This window comes from Crocuta crocuta, unplaced genomic scaffold (assembly GCF_008692635.1).
Source record: "Crocuta crocuta isolate KB4526 unplaced genomic scaffold, BGI_CrCroc_1.0 scaffold205, whole genome shotgun sequence".
In the NCBI taxonomy this organism is placed as follows: Eukaryota; Metazoa; Chordata; class Mammalia; order Carnivora; family Hyaenidae; genus Crocuta; species Crocuta crocuta.
In genome coordinates, this window is record NW_027530644.1 from 3,226,577 (window position 1) to 3,253,382 (window position 26,806).

Here is a 26,806-nt window from a genome sequence, read left to right on the forward strand (position 1 = left end):
TACAATAATATAGTAATATATTACTATAATATATAATATATTTATATTATTATAATATAATAATATAGAACATATAGTAATGGTGTCTCAAGCACAGCTGAATAAAGAAATCCACTAACTTTAGAGCTCAAGAGATGGGGAGACTCTGGAATTTTTCTTTCTTTTTTTTTTTTTTAATGTTTTATTTATTTCTAGGAGAGAGAGAGAGAGACAGCGTGAGCAGGGGAGGGTCAGAGAGAGAGGGAGTCACAGACTGAAACAGGCTCCAGGCTCTGAGCTGGCAGTCAGCACAGAGCCCGACGCAGGGCGTGAACCCACGAACCGCGAGATCATGACCGAAAGTCGGACGCTTAACCGGCTAAGCCACCCAAGCGCCCCTTTTCTTTCTTTCTTGATAGACGCATTCATCCTGTCTGAGTCCTGCAATGTCTCCAGGCTAACAGTATAGGGTATATAGACTTTAACTGTGGATGGGAGAATGCAGATTATATCAGTTTTGATGTAATGGTATGAGTTCATGAATAAGGAAGATAAGGGATGTTTTGTGGTACTGAAAGATCATTATCTGTTTATTTTAACCACATATACTATTCCCAGATATTTTTTTATGGATATTCAGTTCCTACTTATAATTTTTTCTTACTTTTCCTTTTCATTTGTCTTATCTCTGAAGTTTAGATAAATATGTCAAGGTGGGGCGGACTTTATGTTTTATTTTGGGTCTGATGCATGCTTGCTTTTGTCATTACTGTGATTACTATTATTGCCACCATATAATTTTAGTACTAGATCTTTCTTACTCTGTAAAACTAATTATTTTTATACCAGTTCTGCCTACTATGTTGGATTACAACCCACAAAATACACATGAATAGTACAATTGCAGGCTTACCCTTAGAAATAAATAAATAGTGTCTACATAGAAAAGAAATGGTCATAGCACCCAGAAAGCATGAGTTTTAAAGCTGTTCAGCTATTCGTGGAAAGTTCTCTTCACTCTTTCCTAATCTCTAGTTGATACCTTTAAAAAATTTCTATAATAAAAGCTTAATTTCTTTTGATTTAAGGTGATAATTTATATAAAAGTAAATTCCTGTGCTATCATATAATTGTGACAAATTTAGGTTAACTCTGTTAAAATAACATTTATTAATCACCCCTGTATGTTATGAACCAGAGGTCCTGTAACTATGCCCTATAAATACTCCTGTAAATGAACTGGCATCTAAGCTCTTGGGAAACTCTAGATGGTGATTTCGAATACTAGGCCCTAACAATTCTCATATATAATGTGATAATTCTGTGCAAGAGGGAAAGGATTCTAAAAGAATAAGTTTTAATTTACAAGTAGGTTCTCATTAAATATTTTTTGTAATACTAGCTGTCCTTTAGATTTGATGAGCTGCTTTTCATTAAAGAAAGAAATGATTATTTAATACTTTAAAATACCTATAATTTATTGATTTTTACTCTGCAATACTTTACATAAAATGTTTGTACTTTTAAATTATATCAGTTATATGGTATGTATAATATACTTACTGTAATATTATGTATATATATGATATACTTACTATATCATATTTATTGTAATAATTCTAGAAATTTTCATCAGAGTATAATGGAGACCACAAAATCACCAATAGCTCTGTTACTCAAAATAGTCATGATAAATATTTTGGCATAGATCTTTCAATTAATTTTTAATGCATATTCTACACATATATTGATAATTTAAATGAAATTAGGAACATGATATACTATATTCTGTTTTTCACTGAAGCAATTGGTCATTTATTCATTAAGATGCATAGGGGCACATGTACCTCCAATGTTCATAGCAGCACTCTCAACAATAGCCAAAACATGGAAAGAGCTTAAGTGTCCATCAACAGATGAATGGATCAAGAAGATGTGGTTTATCTATACAATGGAATACTTCATGGCAATGAGAAAGAATAAAATATGTCCATTTGTAGCAACATGGATGGAACTTGAGGGTGTTATGCTGAGCAAAATAAGTCAGGCAGAGGACAGATACCATGTGTTTGCACGTATAGGAGGATTAGGAGGAACTTAACGGAGAACCATGGGGGAGAAGAAGGAGAAAAATAGTGGGGGAGAGGGAGGGAGGCAAACCATGAGAGACTCTTGAATGCCAAGAACAAGCTGAGGGCTGATGGGGGTGGGGGCTAGGGGCAGGGGGGTGATGGGCATGGAGGAGGGCACTTGTGGGGATGAGCACTGGGTGTTATATGGAAACCAACTTGACAATAAACTATTTAAAAACATTTACTAAATATTTATTAAAAATCATCATGAGTTTAGATATTCTTCTACCACATTTTTAATAGCTACATGGTATTCTATTTTCTGGAAGCATGGTGCAATAATCAAGTACTGTTGTTATTTTTGGTGATCACACGTTGGGCCACCATAAATATTGCTGAGTGATTTTCTGAAGTTGGAATTCTTTTTAACTGTTAAGGTGTGTGCTTATTTTAAAGGTAATAACTTATGTAGCCAAAAAGCTCTTCTGGAAAGTTGTATTAAGTTATATTGTATGAAGTGGTATGTGAAAGTGTCTATTTCCCATTACTCTAGTCAACACTGTCAAAAAATAATAATAATTTCCCTTTTGTGTGTGTGTGTGTGTGTATATGTGTGTGTAAAAACAGGGTTGATCATTTTTATTTTTTCATGTTTAATGCATTTAATATTTTCTTTTAGTGATTTACTTGATCATATTTTTTTGTCTTTTTTTAAGTTGAGTTATTCTTCACTCTACTGTGTGAAATTTCCTGTAATGTTAAGAATAATAATAGCCCTCTAGAGGTGCCTGGGTGGCTCAGTCAGTTAAGTGTCTGACTCTTGATTTTGGCTCAGATTGTGATCTCACAATTTGTGAGTTTAAGTCCTACATCAGGCTCTGTGCTGATAGTGCTGAACCTGCTTGGGAATGATTCTCTCTCTCTCTCTCTAGTCCATCCCGTGCTTGCATGTATGCTCTCTCTTTCTCTGTCTCTCAAAAATAAACCTAAAAAATGAAGAAGAATGGCTTTCTAGCTGTCTTATACATGGCTTTAATTTTTTCAGTTTATATGCTTTTAGCTTTTAATATTTATGAATACAAGTTACTTTTTGCGAGCAAAATCTATTATCTTCTTTAATTATGTTTTCTGCATTTGTATTTATGCTTTAAAAAGACTTTCTTATCATGAGATCAGAATCATTGTAACTAATATTTTCTTGTAGTAATTTTTTATTTCATTGTACGTTTTATTTTTTAATGTACTGGAAATTTATTTTGGTGTATGTACAAGAATATTTCTTGAGTCCATGGTATGACTAAAGAATACATTTCTGTTGACTTCATGTATGAATGAATGCTAGCAGGATTAAGTAAAGACCTCTGGGTTCAAATTTTTCATCCAAAATTCTGCAAGAATTGTTTCATTGTGTCTTATTTTTTAATAAAGATGACCTGCTTTTCCCTTTTTTGTTTTTAACATCAAATCTATTCTTTTTCCTCATTGGGTATATATGAATCATTATTCTTAAAAGTGAAAAATTTATCAAGGTATTTTCAGATGTTGGCCTATATTCATTGTTCTGTTTCAATTATGGAGTTATTTCAAATATGTAGACTTATATGTGTTTTCTATAAGTTTAGGGAAGTTTTCCTGTATTATAACTTTTTGTACTATTTTGCTTCCATTTTTTTTTCTTCCCTCATCAGTATCTCTGATTATATGTACTGGTAAGTCACTTCCCTACATATCTACTATTTTCTCTTTATGATTAAAAAATTTTTTTACTGTGTATTTATTTTTGAAGGAAAGAGAGACAGAACATGAGCAGAGGAGGGGCAGGGAGAGAGGGAGACACAGAATCTGAAATGGGCTCCAGGCTCTGAGCTGTCAGAGCAGAGACCTATACGGGGCTTGAACTCACGAACCATGAGATGACCTGATCCGAAGTCGGTTGCTTAACTGACTGAGCCACCCAGGCACCCCTCTCTATGATTTTTAATCTCTTAATTTCTGCATATAGGTAAAATTCTAAAGTTTTTTTCTAATTAGACTTTCTGCAATGTTGATTCTGATCTTTAGTGCTTTTAAGACATTCAGTTGAAATTGAGTGACTGATTTTGTGTTTTTAAAATTTTTATCTCATCTGTATCTTCTGCCTCTCAGTAAGATAGCCTTTCAGTTCAGACTTTAAAAAACAATTTTAATAGTTTATTTTTATGTTTGAGACAGAGAAAGACAGAGCATTAGCGGGGGAGGGTCAGAGAGAGAGGGAGACACAGAATCCATAACAGGCTTCAGCCTCTAAGCTGCCAGCACAGAACCTGATGCGGGGCTCGAACCCACGAACTGCGAGATCATGACCTGAGCCGAAGCTGGATGCTTAACTGACTCAGCCACCCAGGTGCCCCTAGACTTTTTTTTTCTAATCAGTTAATCTTTTTTTTTCCTCTCTGCAGTCATTTACCGTTTTAAAAAATTGAGGTCATGAGGAAGACGTATGCTTCTGTTTTCTGTGATGTGTGTTTATCTTTTTATTTTATATTATCAAATATTTTTATTTACTCCCCTCTTCCCCCTGTCTTTAAAAAGGAGAGGTATATCCAGGGCCAACATATGCTCCAAATGTTCAATAATAATACAATGTGTATAACAGTGATATCTCAACTTCATACCAACAAAGAGACGTACTTAATCTAAGTCTCAGAGAATATAGAGAAACTGAGGTTTGTCTTTCTTTCATTGACTATCCATTTTAGCATATCCTGGCATGGAATCAGTACCTTCAGAATGGTTCAGAGTGTACAGACCTCAACACTGAATGAAGGATAACATTATACCAGTATTATGGTAAGCCCATGAATGTGGTGTAAACTCAGCACTACAATGCCATGTATTTTAGAAAGGGATATACCTGCACATATAAGACCTAACTTCTAAGTTGGTCACATTATACTCAGTGGTGAAAAATGAAGACCTTTTCCTCAGATCAGGAACAAGACAAGGATGTTTGTTCACTCTCACTACTTTTATTCAACAGAGTACTAAAGTTCTATTCACAGCAATTAGATAAGAAAAGTAAATAGTAGGAATCTATACAGTAAGATTATAGATCTTATAATAAGATAGATTATTATATAGGAATCTATTCAGTAAGGTAGAAATTACACTGTCGCTACTTGCAGACTGTATGATACTATGCATAGAAACCCCTAAAGACTGCACAAAAAATTTATTAGAAGTAATTGATAAATGCAGCAAAGTTGCAAGGTATAAAATTAATACCCAGAAATTGGTAGTTTCTATACCCTAAGAGCAAAGTAGCAGAAAGAGAAATTAAGAAAACAATCCATTTATATTTGGACCAAATAGAATAAAATATGTAGACATAAACTTTAACCAAGGAGATGAAATACCTGTACTCTGAAAACTGTAAAACATTGATAAAAAGAATTAAAGATGACACAAATAAATAGAAAGATATTTTATGCTCATGGATTGGAAGAATTAATATTGTTAAGATGCCCATACTACCCAAAGCTATCTACAGATTCAATGCAATCCCTTTCAAAATCCCAGCAGCATTTTTCACAGAATTAGAGCACATAATACTGTAATTTGGGTGGAACCACAGAAGGTCCCAAATAACCAAATCAGTTTTGAGAAAGAATAGCAAGGCTGGAGGTATCAAAATTCTAGATTTCAAAATATATTACATAACTTGTAGTAATCAAAACAGAATGGTACTGGCACAAGAATAGACACAGAGATAAATAGAACAGAACAGAGATCTCAGAAATAAACTCTTGCATATATGATTAGTTAATCTATGACAAAGGAGAAGGAGGTATACAATTGGGAAAAGATAATACCTTTAACAAATGGTGTTGAGAAAACTGGACACCTCTATATAAAAGAATGAAACTGGATCATTTTCTTACATCATACACAAAAATAAACTCAAAATGGATTAAAGACCTAAATGTGAGACCTAAAACATAAAACTCCTAGAACATGGGCAGTCATTACCATTGGCCATAGCATTTTCTATAAATGTCTTCTGAGGCAAGGGAAATATAATAAAAAATAAACTACTGGGACTATATAAAAATAAAAAAAACTTTTGCACATGAAGGAAGCACTTTACAAAACAAAAAGGCAACCTGCTGAATGGGAGAAGATATTTGCAAATGATATATTCAATAAGAGGTGTTATGNCCAAGTATATAAAGAAATACAACTCAATATCAGAAACCCAAGTAATCTAATTAACAATGGGCAGAAGACATGAATAGACACTTTGCCAAAGAAGACAGAGATGGCCAACAGACACATGAAAAGATGCTCAACATCACTAAACATCAGGAAAATGGAAATCAGGACCACAATGAGATATCACCTTATACCTTTCAGAATGGCTAAAATCAAAAAGATAAGAAATAACAAGTGTTGGTGAGGATGTCGAGAAAAAGGAACCTCTATACACTATTGGTAAGAGTATAAATTGGTATAGCCACAATGAAAAACCATCTGGAGGGTCCTCAAAATATTAAAAATAGAACTACCATATAATCCAATAATTCCATTACTAGGTGTTTTACTAGGTGTTTACCCAGTGAAAATACTAATTCAAAAAAATATATGTACTTTACATTAATATTACAGCATTATTTGTAATAGCCAAGATATGGAAGCAACCTATGAGTTCATTGATAGATGAATTGATAAGGAAGATGGGAGACTCTCTCTCTCTCTCTCTCTCTCTCTCTCTCTCACACACACACACACACACACACACGCGCGCGCGCACACACACACACAATGGAATATTAAGCAGCTACTAAAAGGACAGAATCTTGCCATTTGTGATAACATGGATGTACGTAGAGGGTGTTTTTCTAAGCCAGAGAAAGACAAAATATAATTTCACTTACATATGGAATCTAAAAGATAAAAGGAATAAACAAAAGGCAGAATTAGACCTAAAAATACAGAGAAAAAACTGATGGTTGCCAGAGGGAGGTGGTTAGGGGGATGGGAAAAATGGATGAAGGGGAGTGAGAGATACAGGCTTCCAGTTATGGAATGAATAAGTCTCAGGAATAAGAAGTACAGTATAGGGAATACAGTTTTCGGTATCATAATAGTATCGGATGGTGACAGTTGGTAGCTACACTTGTGGTGATCATAATATAAGGTGTAGAGTCATGAAATCACTGTGTTTTATACCTGAAACTAGTGTATTATTGTGTGTTGACTATACTCAAAAACATTAAAAAAAGAATTATTAAACAATAATCTCTAGAATAGGACTGCAGGATCATTGATGATCTTTCCATGTTGAGAAAATCCTTGGTTGTAATAGACTTTCGCATGTGCCAACTGTTTTAAAGTATGCATTTGCCATTCCTAATTGGAATTAGGTCAGTTATTCCAGGCTAAACAATCTTGTATAGCAGGGGTGGGCAAACTACAGTCGATGGCCAAATCCAGCTCAGCACCTAATTTTGTAAATAAAATTTTATTGGAACACAGAAAGCAAACCAAAATATCCCAAGGGCTTAACAATATTCATTTGCCCTTTCTCTGTTTCATAAAATTATATCTAATTTAAAAAGTGTTTGTAGAGTTGCTTGGGTGGCTTAGGTAAGTGTCCACCTCGTGATTTCAGCTCAGGTCATGATCTAATGGTGCATTAGATAGAGGCCCATGTCAGGTTCTGAGCTGACAGTGTGGAACCTACTTGGGATTCTCTCTCTCTCTCTCTCTCTCTCTCTCCCCCCCCCTCTCTGCCCCTCGCCCCTCTCGCACATTCTTTCTCTGTCTCTCTCTCAATATAAATAAGTAAACTTAAAAAAAAAAAGTATTTGTAGCCTAATGGACAGCATATTATAGTGGGAACAAATACACAAACTTAGGATCTTGGCCACTTGAATCCACTAATAGCTCATAATTGATTTATTTCAATTATTTGATGTAGAATACATCTCAAACTTTAATTCAATGGAATAGAAAAATATTTTTTATAAATTATTTAAATCACATGAAAACTTTCAAGAAATGTATCCTCTTTTGTAAGCTAGTTTTTAAGAAACCAGTGTGTAATCTGTAATTCAGTTGAGTTACCTAAAATGATTCAAAGAGACAATACTTGAGTTTATTGTATATGTTTAGATCAAAAGCTAAATTTTATACTTTTTTAATGTTATTCTTGAGAGAGAGAGAAACAGAGCATGAGTAGGAGAAGGACAGAAAGAGAGAGAGAGGGAGGCACAGAATCTGAAGCAGGCTTCAGCCTCTGAATCGTCAGCACAGTGCCCCAGGCAGGGCTTGAACTCAGAAACCACAAGATCATGACATGAGCCAAAACGACCAACTGCCCCAATAATAAAAGCTAGATTTTCGAATCACTACATGCATTAACAGATTTTCTAGGCATATACTAATTTGAAGGGTTCACTCATAATCTGATATAATACTTAGCTGAAGTTAGGCACCTTATTAAATATTTTAGGAACAGAATAGTATGGATAATCTTTGTTAAATAGTGGTATTATTCAGCCTTGATGAATCCAAATAGATAAGTGACCCAAAGTAGAGCAGTATTTAGGGATAAATGACCCAAAGTAGAGCGGTATTTAGGGATCTTTCAAAAATCATTTATAAACTAATGTAAATACTTGTAAAGATTCTTACATTATAAAAATGATAAAGCTGGAGACCTTTGTTTCCCAATCTACATAAGACAATAGGCATGTCCACGAACATTTCTACATGTAAGTATCTATTTAGACACAAACCTGTCTGTCTGGGAGCCTATTTTGAGGTAGATCTTACTGATAATAGATAGTGAGGCAGGGTCAGATTCATCAGGGAGACCTGTCTTTTAGGGGTTTGTATTTAACTAAAGGTATCTGGTCATAAAACCCCAAATTCTTTATTCTGATAGGAAAAGCTCATAACAGGAGAGGCAGGAAATGTTCTTGAGCCGTTTACAGGAACAAAACGACATGGATCTTGTGTGTGTGGTATGTGTATGTATGTTTGGAGGAAGATGTCTCAGATTAAAGAGTCATTATAATTGGGGTATCTTGTATAGATGCTTCCTATGTTACCATGTGCAGCTGTAGCATGAAGATGGGAAGTGAGAATGTCATTTTCCAGTACGTCAGCCATCAGCCAACCTAGAGTTTGAAAGAGCCCAGAGTAGATGGAGCTTTGAATCCCCAGGGAGGTAACTGGTTTGTAGTTATGGTTGAAGACAATGAGTTAGCACTGTGCTAGTTCAGTCCACTGGAGGAAAAGACAACTGATTAGACTGGAAAAGGATTTGCAAAACATTTTACTTTCAGTATTTATCTCAGAAATTTATTTTAAATTTAATTAGTATGATTTTGCTAGGCTTTGTATGTAACTGCATAATCATAGCCAAAGTCACTTTAGAGTTGTAAAAAGGACTTCAGGTTTGTTAAATGGGAAAAAAGAATGTAAGGTGTCCATCTGAAATCTTTCTTTATAAATAGTGGTTTTTTTGTTTTTGTTTTTATTTCTGATAGAGACAGCATGAGCAGAGGAGGGTCAGAGAGAGAGGGAAACACAGAATCTGAAACAGGCTCCAGACTCTGAGCTAGCTGTCAGCACAGAGCCTGACACGGGGCTTGAACCCACGAACTGTGAGATCATAACCTGAGCCGAAGGAGGACGCTTAACCGACTGAGCCACCCAGGCACCCCTATAAATAGTGTTATGGCTTAAAAAATAAGGTGAATTTTCTCACTTTAAAGACAAATAACTGGGCTATATTTTATTTAAACCATGTTCATATTATCTAAAAATTGAGAATGATTAAAATATTTGAACCAGAAAAGCATAGTTTTTTGTTTATTAATTTGACCAATGGCAGCCAAGCACTCATCTTGATTTTCCTTCCTCCTCCCCTCCTTTTTTTTACTCCATTGGTCTTTGTGTAATGGACCAAATCATACCTCTCTGTTATAGATCCAGAGAGCTGTTTGTCTTTGATAAGACTATTCAGAAAAGACATCAGGCATTTCCTTTCTCAAATTTTAAAATAAAGAGCACCAGTATTTCCAGAGTGAATTTTGAGGTTTATGACTCTGAAAATTGCAAGTTAAGAAGCACATTAGCAATTATTTCTGAATTGCACCAAAAATTATGGACCACTTCAAAACAGATTGTTGATACTCTGATGTCACAATAGGTGCAACAAAAGTCCTTTGCAATAGAGATTTTTGTTTATGACTGTATCCCTTTTCTGCAACATCATTGCTTTTTTCCTTTTTAACTATTTATTAAAAATAATTCCCTAGGATATAATGTGGTCTGCTGCTTAGAACAGGTTAACAAAAGTGGAAAATTATATTTTTATTTCTGATCTTTGCCCATAGCAATTTAGTAGCAAGTTTAGTATCTGGGTCTCACGATTACAAAAAAAAAATAAGTTTAATTATTCTTTATCCTTGAAGATACCTAATTATCAGTAGGAAAGACTTGATGCTATTTAGCAATCTTCAGATCAAAGCAGTATAAACACCCATCATTTTAACAGCATACAAGTATAAAAGCTAAGAAATTATCTTTAGTGTAAGGTTAGTCTCCCTACTCTTTATGATTTTGCTCAAATTGTATGGGTAACCTCGATACCGAAGCTGAGATATACATCCCTTTGAGGGCAAGGAAATTATTTCCTTTGCCTTTTGTTTCGTTTTCTGCATAAAAGGAATTGCAGATAGTTTGTAGATGAAAGGTTTTATTTATCCAAGGATTCCTTTGAACTCAAATTTTTTGCTGAAGTTATTCAGAAGGTTGTGTATGGGGAAAAAAGTCACACTGTAACTGGAAAGTAGTCATTGCCAATAGCACTTAGCTAGAGGGTAGTACGATGGACAAAACATGGACCTTAAAGTGGAAATAAAGTGCTTGCTTTGATGAATAGTTATCAGTAGCTTAACTGGGTATTTCATCATGTGCTGTGATGGGCCGTAGGTTATTTATCATGTTTATGTGTTCTCTCACTTATTTGTGAGTCTTCATACAAATGAAAGACTTCTGAGTAAGTCTCTTTCAAAGGAGAATTCAAGTTGGTTGGACTTTGAACACTGTAATCAATTGTTTAGCCCATAAATATGTGCAAATACAGGTATTTTACTTTACCTTTTGTTTTTGATCTCCCATTTTCTTTCATCAGTTAGCCCTTTGGAGCTAGAAAACCCCTGTGATTGCTTCTGCCCCAGCCTCTCACAATCATTCTGCTCTATCTACTTCTGTTAGTGATTATATTAGCTCAACGGCATTTAACTACAGTTTTCATGGTCGATTATTAATGAAAGTTTCATTTTATCTGTAGTATTACTTTGCCAACAAAACTGCTGTGAAGTTAATTACCTGGCAGTTTTTTAAAGGATAAAATTGAAAGAAATGGCTTTTGCTGTTAAATTGTCATGCAGACCTACTTTTGTCATTACAGGATAACAACAGATCCCTTTGATAACTAAGGCAGGTAGGTCAGCTGCTCTCTCTTGTTCAAATGGTTGATAAAATATTCACAAAACCACAATCTGGCAGGGTCTGGAACCTATGGCTCTGCAATTTGGATGACATTTGATTATGTCCTTTGTAGACTGTTCATGTTCTTTGAACTTGGTTGAAAAAAATGTTTATGTTTCAACCTGCTGAGCTCCTCACATTTGAAAGAGAATAAGTGGCTTCTACAAATCAAGGCACCCCAGGCAGCAAAGACCTGGCTGCAGGCACATCAAGAGGCTGCATTGCTAAGCCATCTGAATTGTGGAGAATGGATGTTCAGCAAATGACAGTCCCTAAAAAGCCAGTGTACTTGTAGGCTAAATATTCCTATCTGTCTTCACTCATTTAAAAAATTATCCTCTATAAAAATATTGAAGTAATAGTTTTAAGATTTTTTTTTAAAAGATTTTTATTTATTTCTAGGAGAGAGAGAGAGAGAGACAGCATGAGCAGGGGAGGGTCAGAGAGAGAGGGAGTCACAGACTGAAACAGGCTCCAGGCTCTGAGCTGGCAGTCAGCACAGAGCCCGACGCGGGGCTCGAACCCACTAACTGCGAGATCATGACCTAAGCGAAAGTCGGCCGCTTAACCGACTAAGCCACCCAGGCTCCCCAATAGTTTTAAGATTTTTAAAAGCTTTTATTTTAATCATCTGATGCTCAGCATGACAAGCGCACTGCTTAATTCTCATCACCTATTTCACCTATCCCCGCATCCACCTCCCTTTAGTAACCCTCAGTTCTCTATAGTTAAGAGTCTGTTTCTCAGTTTCTTTCTCTTTTTCCCTTTATTCGTTTCTTAAATTCCACATGTGAGTGAAATCATATGGTATTTTTCTTTCTCTGACTGACTTGCTTTGCTTAACATTGTACTCTCTAGCTCCATCTATGTCCTTGCAAATTGCAAGGTTTCTTTCTTTTTTATGGCTGAATAATATTCCATTGCATATATACCACATCTAATGTATCCATCCATTAATCGATGGATATTAGGACTGCTGCCATATCTTGGTTGTTGTTAATAGTTCTGCTATAAGCATAGTATGTGTCCCTTTGAATTAGTGTTTTTGTATTCTTTGGGTAAATACCCAGTAGTGCAATTGCTGGATCATAAGGTCATTCTATTTAAAAAAAAAAAAAATTTAAAGCATATTTATCTTGGGAGAGACAGAGACAATGAGCAGGGGAGGGGTAAAGAGAGGGTGACAGAGGATCTGAAGCAGGCGCCACGCTGACAACTGACAGTGGAGAGCCTGATGCGGGGCTCAAACTTGCGAGCTGTGAGATCATGACGTGAGCCACCTAGGCACTCCTGGCCATTCTATTTTTAATTTTTTGGGAACCTCCATACTGATTTCCAGAGTATCTGCACCAGTTTGCATTCCCACAAACAGTGTAAGAGGGTTTCCCTTTCTCTGCATCCTTGCCAACACCTGTTGTTGCTTGTGTTGATTTTAGCCATTCTGACAGGTGTGAGGTGATATCTCATTGTAGTTTTGATTTTCATATCCCTAATGGTAAATGATGATGAGCAACTTTTCATGTGTCTGCTGGCCATCTGTATGTCTTCTTTGGAGAAATTCTGTTCATATTATCAGTCCATTAGATTATTTGGGTTTTGGGGTATTGAGTTTTATAGGTTCTTATGTATTTTGGTTGTTAATCCTCAATCAGATATGCCATTTGTAAATAACATCTCTCATCCCATAGGTTGCCTTTTAGTTTTGATGATTGTTTCAGGAAGTGAGAGCTATGCATTGGAAGGGTATGGGTGGGGGGAGTGATGAAGAGAGGATTAACACAGATGTTTGCTCTTCATGAGGAAAGTATATTATCCTTTGACCTTTTCTCAGGAGACTGAATATAGATTGGCATACTTTTAATTCACTTTTGTTTGTTGGACATGCCTTAATCTATTTTCCAAGTAGAATGTGAATAATTATTTGAGCCCTCTTCTAGAATTTATTGTGATAGTGGGACCTATGCCTACTTATCAACTCTGCCCTGGTGTGGCCCTACAATAGATTATCACTCTTCTGGGAAAGGACAGGTGAGATATCTCTGTCACTTGCTCTAAACATTTTCTCTTTGTCTTTGGTGTAGGATTTTTAGGATGATGTGTATTTTTAAAGCACACTTAAAATTTCTTTAATGTTTAATACTTTCTTTAACTACAGACTTTGCTGTCTTATTTGATGTTCATTCTGATGCCCTAAACAGTGTAATTGACTTTTACCACTAATAATAAATTCACTGAGAAATGGTTCGTTGAATTACTTTCATTTTATTTTTAGATACAGCATTTTGGTCAGTTTTGATGCAAGCATGACCACAAGCTCCACTTCTTTTTTTTTCTAGAAATTTGGAATTTACAAATCATACTAATTTTTCCCAGTTCCTTGAAACTGATCTTAGATAAAATAAGCCCATAGGCTGCTTTTTTAATATTATGAATATCTTAAATCTTACTGCTTTTTGTTTAGAAATAACCTTCTCTGGGGTGCTTGGGTAGCTCAGTTGGTTAAGTGTCTGTCTCTTGATCTCAGCTCAGGTCTTGATCTTAGGGTTGTGAGTCCAAGCCTTGCACTGGGCTCCATACTGGAGATGGAGTGTACTTAAAAAAAAATAAAAATAAAAATAAAAGTAATCCTCTCTGGTTTTTTTCCCAGGAAATTATTTAGTTACTCTCTAAGATAGATTTCTTTTGCAACTGTTTTCATTTGGAAGATGGATTATTAAACCTTTGTAGCAAATGCATATTTAGATATTTGAATGGATCCAATTAATGAGAATTGTTGTATTTTGAATGTATTAAAGGTGAGTCCATTAATCCAAATGAGAAAAAAAGTGACTGTCGTTAATTTTGGAATTATATGTAAACTGTACTATTGAAAGAGATACACTGAAGAAAACCTCCTTTTATCTCTGGTGAATTTGAATATATATGTAAATATATTATAATCCATAAGAGGTAAGAAAACACTAGTTTTCTTCAGTGTGTTAGACACACGCACACACACACACACACAACCGAAGTTACTAAAATTTTTTGAGAAGTTTGTAATTTAGACTTTTATTTGGTTGTTTCTATACATGCAGATATGCATGTTTACAGTGCAACTCACTTTAATAATTTCATAATTTGTCTCATAGTAAAATACCACTTTCTGTTTCAGAAATTACCTTGGTCTTTTAAGAAAGGATATAGAGAAAATAGTGGGGTTTTTTGTATTTTATCCTCAAAGCTTATCCAAAAGCTTTAGGATTCTCACACAAAGTAGTAAGCATTTACTCAGAAAGTAAATCCAAAGAAAAGAGGATTTATATGGACCAACTAACCAAGCATGGAGTGAATTTCCAAATTCACAGAGTAAAAAGGTTTATTAAAATAATGTCATCTCATCACTTTGAGACTGTGCTTTTGAACTAGCCAGTGGCCTGCCTTTAGGTGATTCCAGACAGTGGTTCATTTTCTTTTAGTTAATAGGAATGAATAAATAGAGAAAGAAGTATTTCTAGCTAATATTTAATCTCTTGATGCTGGCATGTACCATCATGTTGCATAACTATGCTTCTATTAATGGTTAAAGTATTTGTTTTGTTACATTTAAATTATAAAAATAATTTCAGTCCGTAACCATTTAAAGTGGATCCTAGCTGAGCTTAAATCGACAATAATAAGCATCTTACTGTTTGCTGAGCCAGTTTGCTGGTGACCTATAAAGACATCTATTAGCATACATTGATATGCCAAAAAATTGTTTTAGGTAAGAGCAGAAATAATTTATTTTTAATTGCAGGAGCACCTCAGGCTGAGATGGGGGAAATATCAACCATGGAGGAAGCAGAATGGCTACAGCCCATTTGGAGTTTTGAGCCCTGAGTGTGGCAGAGGAAAAAGCTGAAGGAACTGCTTTCATGAGAAATGCCATGATACGTGCATGATACTTATGAGAGGGTCTGGGCTGCTCCAAGGACAGTGATAGAGTATGTGAGAGCAACTTCTTCCCAACCTCAGTAATGGGCACTTTGGCTTGGACACAGACATTTCACAGGGTACATGAAACAATGGCAGTGAATAGCGATTTTCATGCTGGAAGGCAACCCCCAGAAGGAAAAGTTGAGACAGATAATAGCAGATTTATTCTTTGCCTTTCAGGGACTCCCAGAAATCCTGGGCAGGGGATCATTCCAGGGACTGGATTTCTTCCTTCATGACTCAGTAGTAATATTAACCCAGTGGATTTTGGATGTCTACTCTTAATGTACTAATATCTGCTGGAGACATCCACATTGTCTTTATGGTGTTTCATAATTACTGTGATTTTCCTTTTTAATGAAAGGTGTATCTAATTACAAAAAAAAATAAATAAAAACCTCCACAATACCTGACTGATATTCACTAACGCAGTTTTGCTCTTACAGTCTGAGTTCACTACAAACTTCTGAATTGTCTTTGTGCATATTAATGAATTTAATACTTAGATGAATAATGAGGGAGAACATGTAGTTCAGAAGCAATCAGTCAACATTATTTAAACACAACCTATAAATTGTATCTATATTTGTTGAGAAAGATTGCATTCTCAGTTTGAGAATTTAAGAATTAATTGCTAAACTCTCAGATAGCTTATTTGATAGTAAAATTAGGATTCCAATTCTATTTATATTTATTTATTGTTAGAAAATAGCATTAAATGTTTTTAAGCGACCACCTCTTGATTTTGGCTCAGGTCATGATATCATGGCTCTTGGGTTTGAGCCCCCATGTCCTCACTGAGCATGGAGCATGCTTGAGATTCTCTCTCCCTCTCTCGCTGCCCCCTCCCACTCATACTTTCTCTCTCTTTCAAAATAAATAAAGTTTTAAAAAAATAACATAGCAGTAAACTAAAGCATACTTTATTTTAGTATGTTATGCTGGAAATTGAAGATGTGTTAGCTAGACAATGACTGGTTTTTAACATACCCTATGCTAAGTTATTTCACTCTAGAACTTCAAAAAACTTCAGATTGGGGAATATGATTGCTATACAATGGGATGTTGTAATTCAATATTAATATGTTTATTTCTGTTTCATGCCTCTGCTCTATTTTATAGTGATTTGAGGCTGTGTAGCTGAGAAAAATTTCCATTGTTGTCCAAAAATGTATTAAAGAACTGTTTACTTTATTTGCATTCTTTCACTGCTGAAACAATAGCATACTCTTCTACTTATTGACTGAAAGATACTGAACAAGTCATTTATTTTCTTTTTGTCTCAGTTTTGTCTTACCCTGTAAAGGGTGTATAAGAGAAGCCCTAATAATGATATGTTCAGGAACTGAGATATGGTGCATCCCAGCATCTGGTTTTTGGGCATTGACCTTCCTTTTTGCAATGCACTTCTTATAAACAGCTAAGTCTTGGTCTTAAATTCCGGCTTGTGGTCTTTTTCTACCCAGTGTTCTAGGCTTGTAATTCTATTGTGTTCATATCAGAATTCTGTATATTTACACTTGCCACTGTTAATGATATGGGAAATGTATATTTTTTTCATTTTTTATTTTATTTTAGAGAGAAAGAGACAGTGTGAGTGGGGGAGAAGGGCAGAGGGAGGGGGAGAGAGAGGAAGATACAGAGAGAGAGAGAGAGAGAGAATCTTAAGCATGCTCCATGCTCAGTGTGGAGCCCAGTGTGGGGCTTGATCCTGTGACCCTGGGATCATGACCTGAGCCAAAATCAAGAGTTGGACACTTAGCTGACTAAACCACTCAGGTGCCCCAACACATTAAAAAAAAAAAAAATCAGTTGCTCATCATTTTTCAGACTCTTTAGGGCATGAAAATTACTAAAATACCAAAATCACTGTGCATTGATCATATAAGACAATTGAATGACAAAAATTTTTACGTGAGGTCACTCCCTATAGTAGATTTGTCCTTTTAAATTTTAATTTCTATATAATATCAAAAAAAAAGAAGGAAGAAGAGACTAAAAATGCACATATAGAGTAAAATTGTAGTCATAAATCTATTGAAGTTACCTAAGTTATTTGGAAGCTAATTATGACTGTGTGCAAAGCAAATGATGTGAGAACTGAATTAATGAAGACTAGCTACCTCCCACAAGCTAATGAGCCATGCTCTATACCAATAGTGACACAAATTGAAAAATTAAACCTCTTGGTAGAGAGAAAAAAGGAGCAGCACAAGTTAAGAATAATATAGAAGGCCAAAGAAGTTCCCAAAGGCCCTTTAGTCAATTATTGGCCTTTGCTTGCTTTTGTATGATGTGAAATATAGAGCATAAAATCCTTGAATTTCCCTTATCTTTTGCCCCCTACCCTCATAGGAATTCATAGACACTATAGTTTGCTTTAGCCCCACAGAGTCAATATAGTGCTAGTGTTCAAATGCATTTCCATTTCTCAGATGCTGGCACTTAATATATAAATTCAACAGGAATATATATTTATATATTTTACAGGTTTATATATATTATATATGTATATTTACATATCATGCAACTTACTCTGAAATAAATCTAAAAGATTAGCAGAATAGATCTTCCACATTTTTAAACATAAAGAGAAGTCCATATCAAGAAAAGTAGAAGGGTCAAAGATGCATTTGGGAATCAGATCTCTGATGTGGTAACCACAGATGCAAAGGATATCACAGGCACAGAGATCCTCCCTGAGTGAAGGGATCAAGCTCCACCTCAGGCATCCCTGACCTGGGAGATCTACACTGGGGAGACCAACCTCCATAATTTCTGTTTTTCATAATTAGAAGGGTTTAATTGCAGAAGAGCTGGAGTATTATGGGAAACTGAGGCTCTATTAGAGGGCCAGCATGGTATATCACTAGATCCTAGATATACCATGTGCTGGCACTGAGGCTGCAGTTTGAAAAGCACCTCAGTTAAATGTAAAGGAGAATATTGACTAATTTTAGGTTATGTGCCAGAGGATCTGGTACCTGTAGGAACTTTCTCCAGGAATGGAATTCCAACAGATGCTATTTTTCCTCCACACTTTAGCCTCATTGACACTAGTTCCGACACTCTTCATTTACCTTGCTAGCACCATTCACCTTGTCTGACATTCCCCTGCATATCTTCCCAACCTGTCAGGTGCTTCTCCCATTTGCCAATTGTGTTAGGCAACCTTGGTCAGGACTGGCAGCCCTTCAGAGCAGCTACCATCCTGCCATACCTGGTGGACAGCTCTGGCCAGGAATGGTGCTCCTTCTAAGTGACTCCAGCCCTGAAGAGGAGGGGGACCTGTTACACCCACCAGCACACCTGCAGCAGTTGTGACTGGGCATCTCAGCCAGTTATGCTGGGGACTAACCATACTCACCAGCGTGCCTGCAGTAGTTACCACCTGACCTCCCAGCCAGCTTCACCAGGAGCAAACTCCCCAACAAGCTGTCAGTAGCTACAGTGGGGCCTCTTAGTTAGCTGCACTGGGAGCCAGTCCTGTGCACCAGTGTTCCTGCATTGGTCATGGCCAGTCATTGTTGACAGCTGGGCTGAGGGCCAGTCCCACCCACTGGCTTACCTGCAGCAGTTGCAGTTCAGTCATAACAGAAGGGTGCATGCAGCCCACAAGGGGACACCCTTGGAACACCTGGTTCTGGTAACTGGAGGGTATTGCACTACTGACCCCCACAGAACACCTTCATAAGGCAACTACTTTCAAGGCCAGGTGATATAGCTGATCTACCTAGTATACAGAAACAAACACAGAGAATCAGACAAAATGAGGAGACAGAGGAATATGTTCCAAATGAAAAAACAAAGAAAACCTCAGGAAAAAAAAGTAAATGAAATGGAGAAGAAATCTACCAATAAAGAGTTCAAAGTAATGATATAAAGATACTCATTGGACTTGAGAGAAGAGTGGATGAAATCTGTGAGAACTTCAACAAAGAAATAGAAAATATAAAAAAGAACCAGAGATGAAGGATATGACAACTGAAATGAAAAATATGCTAGAGAGAATCAACAGCAAATTAGAGGATGTGCAAGGGATCAGTAATATGGAAGTCAGGGTTGTGGAAAGCAACTAAGCTGGACAGCAAAAAGAAAAAAAAATAAGAAAATTCTGTGATATCATCAAGCATAAAAATACTTGAATTATAGGAATCCCAAAAGAAGAGTGAGAAAAGGGGGAAGAAAGCTTATTTGAAGAAATACCAGCTGAAAACTTTCCTAATCTAGAAGGAAAGGGACATTGAGGTTTAGGTAGTACAGAGAGCCCCTAACCAGATGAACCTAAAGAAGCCCACACCAAGATACATAATACTTAAAAAGGCTAAAAGTTATGATAAAGGATTTTAAAAGCAGCAAGAGAAAAGAAAACAGTTATATACAAAGGAAACCTATAAGGCTATGAGGTGATTTTTTAGCAGAAACTTTGCAGACCAGAAAGGAGTGACAGGATGTAATAGAGTGCTGAAAGAAAAAAACCTGCAACCAAAAATACTCTACCCATAAAGTCATCATTCAGAAAAGGAGAGATAAAGACTTTTCCGAACAAATAAAAGCTAAAGGAGTTTATTACCCCTAAAATAGCCTTACAATAAATGTTAAAGGGACTTTTTTTTCATATAAAAATTTAATGTATAACCATCCTATATTTATACAAATACCATGTGATTTCACTTACATGTGAAATCTAAAAACCAAAGCAAACAAACATACAAAATGGAAACAGATTCATAGATACAAGAAACAAACTATTGGTTACCAGAGCAGGGAGGGGTTGAGGCGTCAGGCACAATAGTAAAGGCGATTAAGAGGTACAAACTTCCAGCTACAAAATAAATGAGTCATAAGAATGTTATGTACATCATAGGAAATACAGTCAGTAATATTGTAATAACTTGGTAAGGTGATTTATCGTAATTAGGGGGATTATGGTAATCATGGGGAATATTTTATAATGTATAAAAATATTTTTTAATATAGTTGTTTTTATAGTTGTTTAATATAGTTTTTAATATAGTGGACAATATATTGTCAAGTTAGTTTCCATATAACACCCAGTGCTCATCCCAACAAGTGCCTTCTTCTATTCCCATCACTTATTTGCCCTTCTCCCCCACCTCCCCATCAACCCTCAGTTTGTTCTCAGTATTTAAGNCTGGAAAAGAAATCAGACAAACACACAGGGAGCAGGAGCACACAAACGCACAGGCTAATTCAACTAGCACGCAAAGCGAGAGGGAGAACAAAAGTTAAGAGAAAAGACGGAGGAGGGAGGGCGAATAATATGGAGTATAAAATACATAAAAGGGTCAAAAAGGAGAAAAGAAAAGGAAAAAAGAAGAAAACCGATGGACAAAGAACGGTTTAAAGCATATACCTGGATTTCCCAGCTACAGTTAAATAGCCGTGTGTATGCAGTGCTGGTTGAGGAGCATAGAGAAAGAGAGAGAAGGCAGGGTGGGATGAGGCACAATTGGAAATAGAATGAACAGGCAGAAGGGATAAGAAGCTTTTTTCAAAGAGGTAAAGGGTAGAATATGGTTGGATAGGTGAGAGAAGGATGTTGGAATTATCCAGAGAAACTATATAGTCTAATTACTCCTGAGAGAAAGAGATGAAAAGGTCGGGAGGTGTAGAATTTACATCTACAGAATGGACTAAATTTGTTTGTTTAAGTACGACAGTGACCAGAGGTAATCAGGTCAGTGTTTTGCGGGGGAAAAAAAACAAAAACAAAAACAAAAACAAAAAAAAACACAAAAAAACAAAAAAACAGAAACAACACACCAAAAAAAAAGTGGGGGGGAAGGGAGGAGGGCAGCTGTCAAGCAGGGATGGGCGTGGTGTGATCCAATGAGTCAGGCGGGAGTTCTGCCTGGAGGTTGTGGGGAGGAGAGTGGCGGCGCCCCACCTCGCTTTTATAGGCGTGTAAACTTCCTGAGCCAGGGGCTCAGGCAAAGTTTGTTGTGCTTTTCAACCCAGGCGAGTCCCAGCCTCCCAAATCCTAGGCCAAGCACCCTGCTGAAATTGCCTCAGGCGATCCCCTGGCTTTCCCCTCAGGGCGATTCCAATCATCCAGGCTGGCTCTGCGGGCGGAGCCAGAAGCCTCTGCTCCTTTCTCCTCCGGGTGGGGCTGGGGGGCCTGGGCGGGACGGGGTGCTTTGTCTGCCGGCGCGCTGAGCCCGCTGAAGTGAGGAGATCAAGTTCCCTCTGTGTCTCAATCACCCAAAACACGAACTCGAGGTCCCATCTGCCAGTTTTTAGCGCCTTGCCTTCCCTCTAGAGTTCCAGCCAGCTAGGAGCACGGACGCCGGTGCCTGCGCGCCTCCTCGGGGGTCCAGGCCCGCCTCGAGGGTAATGGCTGCAGGCGCGCAGCCTCTCCCAGCCAGCCAGGAGCCTGCACAAAGAAGAAAATCACAAGCGCAGCCCCTCCTGGGCGACTTGGAGCGTGGAGGGGCCTGATGTGCAGGTATTTTGTGCGCAAAGATTTTCTACACCCCGAGCGGAGGTTTTACCCCCGAGCGGAGGTTTTTCTGTTTCGGACTCTCTTTTTTCCCACTCACTCCCCACAGAGGGGGTGGCCCGTCTCTCCAGTCTCCAATCCAGGCCCGATTTTTACTTCCCCAGTTCGCACTCACGTTAGAAGGCTTTCTCAGTGGAGTCTGTGTCCTTTCTCTCCCAATCTCTTGGGTGTGGTATGGTGTCTGATGGCTTCAGATCTTTTCCGTGTGATGCCTGGCGGCGAGTGCAGGTACGGAGCTCCCTACTTCTCCGCCATCTTGCCCCTCCCTCTATAGTGGACCTAAAGGGACTTTTTTAAGTGGAAAGAAGAGGCCATAACTGAAAGTAAGAAAATTATGAAAGGAATAGACATCATAGGTAAAAGCAAATATATAGCAAATGTAGTAGGTTAATCACTTATAAAGCCAGTATGGAGGTTAAAACACAAAAGTAGTAAAATCACTTATATCTACAAATATATCAAGAGATACACAAAATATAATATATTAAATATGAATATATACATATAAGGTGGGGGGAGTAAAAATTTAGTGCTTTTAGAATGTATTAGAACTTAAGTGACCATCAACTTAATATAGACTGCTATACACATAAGATGCTATATGTGGACCCAATAGTAACTAAGTTAAAAACCTATTACACATACACAAAAAATAAAGAGAAAGGAATTCAAGCATAACACTAAAGTCACCAAATCACAAGGGTAAGCAAAAGCAGAAGAAAGGAACAGAGAACTACAAAAACAACCAGGAAACAATTAATAAGACAGCAGCTGTACATACATATCAATATTTATTTTAAGTATAAAGAACTAAATACTCTAATCCAAAGACGCAGGAGGAGTGAGTGGATAAAAAAATAAGAGCCCTTTCTATGCTATCTATAAGAGACTCATTTCAGACCTAAAGACACATGGAGACAAAGTGAAGGGATAGAAAAATATATACTATCAAATGGAAGTAAAAGAAAAGCTGAGGTGACAATATTTATATCAGTAAAAATAAACTTTAAATCAAAGATTGTAACAAGAAAAAAAATGTATCATTATATAATGATAAAGTGATCCATCCACCAGGAGGATGTAATTATTTTAAATATCTATGCACCCAACATAGGACCACCTAAATATGTAAAACAAATACTAACAGCCATAAAGGAAAGAAATTGATGATAATAAAATAATAGTAAGGGAATTTAACACCCCCCCCTTACTTCAATGGGTAGATCATCCATACAGAAATCTATGAGGAAATAGTGACTTTGAATGACACATTAGACCAGATGTACTTAGCTGATACATATAGAACATTTCATACAGAAACAGCAGAATACACATTTTTTTTTTCAAGTGCACATAGAACATTCTCTAAGATAAAACAAATGCTAGGCCATAAAACCTGTCTCAATAAATTTAAGAAGAGTAAAAATATATCTAGCATCTTTTCTGACCACAAAGATAGGAAACTAGAAACCAAGTACAAGGAAAAAACACAAACACATTGAGGCTAAACAAATTGCTACTAAAAATGAATGGGTAAATTTGATTTTAATCAAAGAGGAAATAAAAACAAACACCTTGAGACAAGTGAAAATGAAAACAACAGTTTAAAGTAGGACACAGGAAAAGCAGCTCTAAGACAAAGCTCATAGTAATACAGGCTTAATGCAAGAAACAAGAAAAATCTCAAATAAATAATTTAATCTTACACCTAAAGGAATTAGAAAAAGAAAAACTAAGACCAAAGTTAGTAGAAGGATAAAAATAATAAATATCAGAGTGGAAATACATGAAATAGAGACTAAAAAGCCATACAAAGAACAATGAAATTAAGAACTGATTCTTGGAAAAACTCAACAAAATAAATAAACCTATGGCTATATTCATCAAGAAAAAAAGAGGACTCAAAGTCAGAAATGAAAGAGAAGTTACAATAGACACCACAGAAATACAAAGGATTATGAGACTACTACACAAAATTATACAATAATGAATTGGACAACCTACAAGAAATGGATAAATTCCAAAAAACCATGCAATCTTCCAATATGGAATAAAAAAGAAATAGAAGATTCTAGCAGACTGATTACTAGTAATTGAATTGTTAATCAAAAAATTCCAAGTAAACAAAATTCCAGATGGCTTCACAGGTGAATTTAACCAAAAATTTAAATAAACTTAATACACAGCCTTTCATACTATTCTGAAAAACAGAAGATAAAAATTAATTTCCAAATTGATTTTACAGGACCAGCATTACCCTGATAGCAAAACCAGATATAGGCAGTATAAGCCTTTAGATATAGGCCTTTAGTGTTTGATGTCAGTTCTGAATTTTTATCATCCATGACACCTGGAATGGAGATAGAATGCAAGTTTTTTTTTTTTTTTTTTACCCTAATTAATACTTCACTAATAGCTCCATGGTGAGTTGTCAAAATTCTTGCTCTGGGGTGTCTGCGTTGCTCAGTCAGTTAAACCTCTAATTCTTGATTTTGGATCAGGTCATGATCTCACAGTTCGTGAGTTTGAGCCCTACATTGGAGTCTGCACTGAGCATGGGGCCTGCTTAGGATTCTTTCTTTCTCCCTCTCTCTCTCTACCCCACCCTGCTTGTGCACTCACTCTCTCAAAATAAATAAATAAACATTTAAAAATTCTTGCTCTAACTCAGGAGAAACATGGATACAATATGCTTCTAAATTGAGTACATTCTGTCAGTTACTGTTAATATAGTTTATTTTCAGGGAATGTTGGGAATTTTCTATAAAAGCTGAGCTATTCATGATTTCATTAAGTGCAGGAAAGGGAGAAGTGAACTGCTTCTTAAGGGTAATCTATAAGCTATACCTCATCTACCACAGTACTTGAAATGGACAGGTGTGTCATAAGCAGTGGGCATATGTGGCATGCATTGTTATTGCCTTCTAGTGTTTATACACAGGTAATGGGTTTGATGTAACAAAGTTATCAAGAACTTTATATATGCCAGAAATTGATTTTTAGCAATTTATTTATATTAACAACACTATGAGGTAGGTAGTAAAATTATCCCCACTTGCAGATGAGAAAACCAAGGTAAAAGTAAGTTAAATTATTAAACCAGGGATACATTGCTAGTAAGTGATGCCATCTGGTTCTAGAGCTCACATTTTTAACTAATATGAAGTATTCCATCCCTTTATATAAAATAATCTAACTCATTTGGAGGAGATATATTTAATAAGGTCAAAAGACAAACAGTAGTATATTGGGCCCAACTCAACCTTGGAGATAAAATAGTTTCTGGAATAATTGAACATTAGTCTTAAAATGAGAAGATATCAATTTTGATCGTATCTCATCCACTTAATGGTTGTGCGAACTTGTTTAAGGCACTTCAGATAAGCATTTCAACTAATGGTGTAAGAATTGTATATAGTTAATTGCATGATAATCCATAGAGAAATCCTAAGTGTTTATTACCAGTTATAAAATAGAGCACTACACTATAAATTGGAAGCCAAATCTAAATCTTTTCTTGCACTAGTTGGTTATGGTTGGATAACTCCTTAAAATTCTGTCTTATTTCTCCATTTATAAAATAAAAACAAATTTTTAATTTTATCCTTTAAAATTATCACAAGAATGTTGGAAAGAAAAACAAGAAAGTATATGAAAGTGCTTTGAAAGGCATCCTATAAATCCTAACAGGTGGCATTGCTACTAATAGAGAGAAAAAATATGAAGTCCTAAATGATATTTAAATATTTCTTAGGGTTTCTTTTGTTTTTAGTTAGGTTGGTATGAAGAAAAATTGGTGGTTATTGAAATCATAGAACTCTTTTTTGAGTGGGAGGCTATATGATCTGTTTTATATATTCTTTTCTTTACCATTTATATTATTTTTCTGAAGTTTCAAAATAGAAAGCCAGCAATAATAATGTTTTAAAACATTTTAATGTATATACCATATGTATTTATACACATATGGATACACAGATATTTTCACCTTTGGAAGTTGATTTGATTCAAGCCCTACCTTTTATGACTGACAATAATATAATTTGTTGTCTTTAACCATTATTCTCAAGATGGGAATAGAACCAAGTCTTCTGAAAGAGAATGCAGGGTATTTTCTTTCTTTTTTTTTTTATTTTTATTTTTATTATTATTATTTTTTAATAGTTTATTGTCAAATTAGTTTCCACATAACACTCAGTGCTCATCCCCACAAGTGTCCTCCTCCATGCCCATCCCCCCCTCCCCCCACATCCATCAGTCCTCAGTTTTTGTCAGCATTCAAGAGTCTCTCATGGTTTGCCTCTCTCCCTTTCCCCCACCATTTCCGCCCTTCTTCTCCCCCTTGTTCCTCCGTCAAGTTCCTCCTAATCCTCCTATACGTGCAAACATATGATATTTGTCCTTCTCTGCCTGACTTATTTCGCTCAGCATAACACCCTCAAGGTCCATCCATGTTGCTACACATGGCCAGATTTCATTGTTTCTCATTGCCATGTAGTATTCCGTGGTATAGATAAACCACATCTTCTTGATCCATTCATCTGTTGATGGCCACTTAGGCTCTTTCCATGTTTTAGCTATTGTGGAGAGTGCTGCTACGAACATTGGGGTCCATGTGCTCCTATGCATCAGCATTTCTGTATCTGCAGGGTATTTTCTATAGTCCATAGTAGTATCTACCTTTTCTACCAATGTTCTGACATACTATTTTCTTTCTTTGATCTTATCT